We start from the raw sequence: 5,513 nt of genomic DNA, 5'->3' as shown, positions 1-5,513 counted from the left end.
TACTCTTCTCCAGCACCACAGCTCAAAGGCATCAATTCTCCTTCTATCCTCCTTGGTCATTGCCCAACTCTCTGATGCATAACAAGTGATTGGGAAGACCATAGCATGTATCAGATGCACTTTAGTCTCCAGAGTCTAAGTTTTTTGTGAAAACTTTTAATTTAGACCTCTAAAAATTTAGAACCTAAAAAATAGTATTTAAAATGTAAGGGCAGATTTCCTTATACATCTAAAATGAGTAATGTATGTGCAGGCACAACTTAATTGTGCTAAAAATAATTATTTGACAATGAACCATTTCAGTAAGTAGAATACCATCAAGAACATATAATAGTGAAGGCAAAACTCTAGGAAGAACTGTAGGATTGCACAAAAATAAGCTCACATAAAATAGATGGAATAACACTTTTTATGTTTAAACAAAGTAGAAGCAAACTTGGATATGCTCACTAGTCTATGCTATGAAAGTTGGAAGATAATTCTTTGGCCAATAGATTGTTGGGACTCAAATTATAGACATAAAATCACATACAAGTAAATATTGCCAAGGAATATTTTTAAAATTATTGGAATGATACCTCAAGCTGGGTTTAAAAGAGGCTGTAGTGTAAGTGATATCATTGCTGATGCCAGATGGGTCTTGGCTAAAAGTAGAGAATATCAGAAAGATGTTTACTTGTATTTTATTGACTACGCTAAGGCATTTTTTTCCTTTTTTTTTCTGAAGTTTTTTTCTTTAAATTTTGATTTTATTTTATTGTATTAATTTTAATGAACATTTACAGAGATGTTGGATTTCCATTCATTCATTGTTGCATTTTTCTCCCTGCCCATCCCTCCTTCCCCTCCCCCCACAGTTCGCTCTTCTCTTTGAAAAGTAAAAGAAATATTCCTTCGTTAGTATAGAATCCCCCCTATCCCCACCCCAGGTACACTCTGCTATGCAACCTTCATTCTGGATTCTTGTTATAACCATAATATCCAATCATATATCACTTTTATACTGTTCTCTCCCTCATCTTTTTCAATGCAGTATACATAATTTATCCAGTTTTTCTCAGTCTTACCCCAACCCTGATGTAATTCCTATTCTACAATAGTGGCACTATGCAGTATTTGTCTTTTTACTGTGTTTTCATGATAAATTATGGAGAAGAATAAGAACTCTAGAATACTTATTTGTCTTACACGTACATAAACTCAATCTGCTGTATATTTAAAGGTCTTCTTTAAAGTGCTAAAATGCAAGAATATCAGTTTAATGGCTATGTTATAGATACCAGAGGCTTCCCCTTTTTCTAATGTAGTTTTAATTTGTTTTTCCTTGAATGTTGATTTTTCTTTAGCATTCCTACTCAAAGACTATATATCTTTTAACTTTTCACAGAATATGCTGTTGTTATTATTACTAGAATCCATTTCGTATGCCATAAAGAATGGACAGAGGACACTTCAAAAATGTGTGATTTCATTTAATTCTTTAACTAGACTTGTACCTTTTATTTTTTACTTTTACCAATGTAACTATATATTTCAAAAAAATTAAATTAATTAGGCCTGAAGACTGGTAGCTCATCTACTCTTTGCCAGTTAAAATATATTCAACAATGAAAACAAGGAATTCGAAGTATTATGCAACATGGATGACCCTGGAGGACTTTATGCTGAGATAAATATCTCAGTTATAAAAGGAAAATACTGTGTTACATCACTGTTATAAAACAGGACTGCAGGAGATGGAAAAGTGGGGAGGAATAATGAACCCTGTATTGGAACATATGAAGGAAAGAACTATTTTAAAGGAGTATACTATTGGGCATTAATTGTATTACAACTGTACAGAATAAGAGGTGCATAGCAAGGTGGACTCAGGAAAAATAAGAGGGAACGGAGGAAATTATGCAACAATAAATGAACATTTCTATTTATAAAAAATATAAAGTTAACTCAGAGGAGTTAAGGAGTAAAATGTGCAACAATTAATGAATGAAAATTAAACGTTTCTGTAAACTTTCATTGAAATCAAAATAAAAAACCCAAAAACATAATCTACAAAAAAAATTCCTATGTAAAATACTAGCAAAAATAGAATTTGTAGTAGTTTTCCAACTACTATCCCTTCTTTATTGTTTCCCACTTTTGTATTCCAGTCACCAATCATCATTAACACATCTTGATTGCATGTTCAGTCAAGATTTGGTAAAAATTCTCCATTCCTTCCTCTTTGACTCTAGATGTAGGATCATATGTTTGATTATTAGTTGTGTTAATCAATCTTCCTTGTATGTATATGGATATTATCCTATCATTCATAACATTGCATTTCAGGATATAACTTATCATGAAAAGTGTGTTATGAAGATGACACCAGCTTCCTTCCTTGCTGAAAGTAAGGAGAACTTGAAGTGCTTGTTGCAGAAGATCAAGAAATACAGGTTTCGGTATGGATTGCATCCCAATGTCAAGAAAACAAAGATCCAAATAGGCAAACTCACAATGGATGGAGAAGAGATTGAAACAGTCAACAGCTTCTTCTTGCTTGGATCCACAATTAATACCCTTGGTACCAGCAGTCAGGAAACAAGGAGAAGCATTGCACTGGAAAAATCTACAGTTAGGTATCTCTCAAAATTCTTGAGGAGTAATAATATCAGTTTGAGGACTAGGGTGCATCTGATTCAATTCATAGGCTTTCTGATCACTTGCCATGCATCTGAGAGATGGACAATTAAAAGAATTTATGCCTTTGAGCTGTGGTGGAGAAGAACACTGAACATCCCATAGACACCCAAGAGAAGGAAATGAAAAATCCTGAAGATGGCGCAGCAGAGTGTTCTTTGGAGGCAAGAAAGATGAAGCTCTACCTCATATACTTTGGACATATTGGAAGGAGGAGCTATTTCTTGGGGAAGAACATGATGCTAGGAAGCATAGAGGGTCTGCGAAGGAGAAGAAGACCCTCGACCAGGTGAATTATTGCAGTGATTCCCCAATGGGCTTTAGCATATTATGAAGTGTGTAGATGGCAAAGGATAGAATATGGATCAGATCTTTTGTTCATAGGGTCACTATGAGTCTGCTCGAATCCATGGCACTTAACAAAAACAACAACAGATATCACTTTGGCATGTCTTACTGGAATATCTATACACTCTAAAAAGAATATGAGTCAATCAAATTTATAACTAATAAACCTATATCTATTTAGCCAGAAACCCATCTCCATATTGTTTAATAGTCATAATTGCCTTCTGAATAAAATCACTTACACATAACTGTTAGAATCAAAGAGCTTGCAAAATAAAAATCATTCATATTGTTTTCAATTTCAATTTAGTCAAACTTCCAACTTTCATAATCATCACTTTACTAAAATATTTGAAAGTGTTTTCTTGCTCTCTTGAGGTGAAAAATGAATGGTTCTCAGGGTGTAAGTGCCAAACAGTCATTTAAGAAAGTATGCTGTGCTGACTGCCTCCTGGATTTGGTACGTTCTCTAGCAGGGAGATTAGTGGGGAAATAGCAAAAAGCTGATGATTTGCTTAATCCTAGCAAAAATTTTATTGCTTATTTTCACATATAGCCAATATAAATTTTCATGCTGATATTACTAAGTTTATATTTTGATTTAAGGGTTTTGGATAAGTAAAGGTTTAACAACTTCCCATTTGTTTACACATCTAAACCTTATGCTCTAGGATCACTGGTACAGCTTGCCCAGGGGATACCATAGTAAGAGCTTAGACAGAAGATTTGCCATGTGCATTTTCTGCCTCCATAAGATGCTTTGTAAGGCACTCTTGGCAGGAACAACTCAGTGCAGTTCTGAGAACCTGATGAATTTTTTTGAGCTGAAAACTACACCATTTATATTTAAACTTTTTGGTAACAGAGGTAAAGGAAACACAAACAACATTCAATGCACTCATATCATCTTCATAATAAAATACATTATTGTTGACACAATGATGTTGAGGAAATTGAAAATGGTGTAAAATTTAGCAACTCGCTTTATGTAACAGACGCTGCATAATTAGACACTTTCTCCCCCTTTATATCATTTCTAAGAGGGCTATTGCATTTTGAAGGTAATGAAGTAAGAAACTTAGAAGTCTACTCATATGTTGTTGTTGGGTGCCGTTGAGTTGAACATGACTCATAGTGACACATTGAACAAATGATGTGAGCTGTGTTCTATCCTGTGCCATCCTCACATCAGAGCCCATTGCAGCAATCACTGTGTCAATCCACCTGGCTGAGGGTGTTCCTTTCATTTGATGACCCTCCACCCTTCCCAGTATCATGTCCGTCTCCAAGGAATAGCACTTCTTAGCAACATGTCCAAAGTATATGAGGTGGAGTCTCATCCTTCTTGCTTCCAAATATAATATTAAAAAATCTTTTTATTATTGTAAGGTGGCTCAGAGTTGAGTACTACTCAACTTATAACAACTTATAAACAACAAAACTGAAACCTGCCTTAACCTCTGCCATCCTTAACACTGACATACATAAGTCACTGTGTAAATCCATCTCATTTAGGATTTTCATCTTCTTCAGCTGACCCTCTCTACACCTTTCTAATGTAGTGTTCTCTTTTCAAGGAATGGTATTGTTCTTGTATATTTTCCAGTCAGAAACAACACATAACTGACAAACCAGCAGGTTTTCAGAGGCAGTAAATTGCACAGGAGGAGATTGCTCATCATTCCATCTTGGGAACAGCCGGTGGATCCAAACTACCTATCTAGAGGTTTTCAGTATACTTTTTTACCACTTAGCCACCAGAGCTCCCCTTTGCAAGGAAAAGCTTTTCTTAACAACATAGCTTTAAGAAGAACTCAGTCTTCACTTTCTACAAGATATTTTTGCTTTTTCTTTTGGCAATCAATGGGATATCTAGTACTCTTCTCCAACACCACAACTAAAAAGCATCAATTCTGTTTCTATCATCCTTTCTCATGGTCCAGCTCTCAGATGCCCAGTAAATAATTAAAAATGGCTATAGCCTAAATTAAGTGCATATTTGTGTTTTCATGAACATACTTATTTCTTAATTTTTTAAAATAAAATTTAATTTTAATTGTGATTTGACGTATATTTATGGAGAAATTAGATTTTCATTCATTCATTGTTGTACATTTTACCATTTTACCCTCTTGCTCTTCCTTCTGTCTCCCCCAGTTCACTTTTTTTTTTTTTTAAGGAGACGGGCGGCCTTTATTGCTTGTCTGGACAGATGCCCAGAGCGGGCAGGGCAAGAGAGCTGGGGGCTTGTCTGGGACAATAAAGCTGCCCTCAGCGGAAGTGAGCCATGTCGCCCAGGAAGGGTGTCTTCATGCAGCCAGTGCAGAGCTGGTCCATCCAGAGTGGGGCCTCGTGCTGCAGCGACGTGTGGCGTGGGTAGAAAGTGAAGTCCACCCGGTAGTTGAGCAGGCAGCTGAGCGAGGCCATGTAGAGGTCGGAGAAGCGCACGAGGCACCGGGAGAAGTAGGTGGGGTTGTGGAAGGTGC

The 5,513-nt window shown here is 36.0% G+C and overlaps 1 protein-coding gene across 1 annotated transcript in view; it reads right to left on the bottom strand.

Annotated features, from left to right (window-relative positions):
* Window positions 1-5,513, bottom strand: part of LOC102862708 (5'-nucleotidase domain-containing protein 2-like) — a 13,547-nt gene that overhangs the window by 6,979 nt on the left and 1,055 nt on the right. The window lies entirely within an intron of this gene.

The sequence above is a fragment of the Elephantulus edwardii genome, unplaced genomic scaffold (assembly GCF_000299155.1).
Source record: "Elephantulus edwardii isolate Elephantulus edwardi_28Jun2011 unplaced genomic scaffold, EleEdw1.0 scaffold00107, whole genome shotgun sequence".
NCBI lineage: Eukaryota > Metazoa > Chordata > Mammalia > Macroscelidea > Macroscelididae > Elephantulus > Elephantulus edwardii.
The sequence above is the reverse complement of the archived record's forward strand: the minus strand, read 5'-3'. Positions and strand labels throughout refer to the sequence as shown.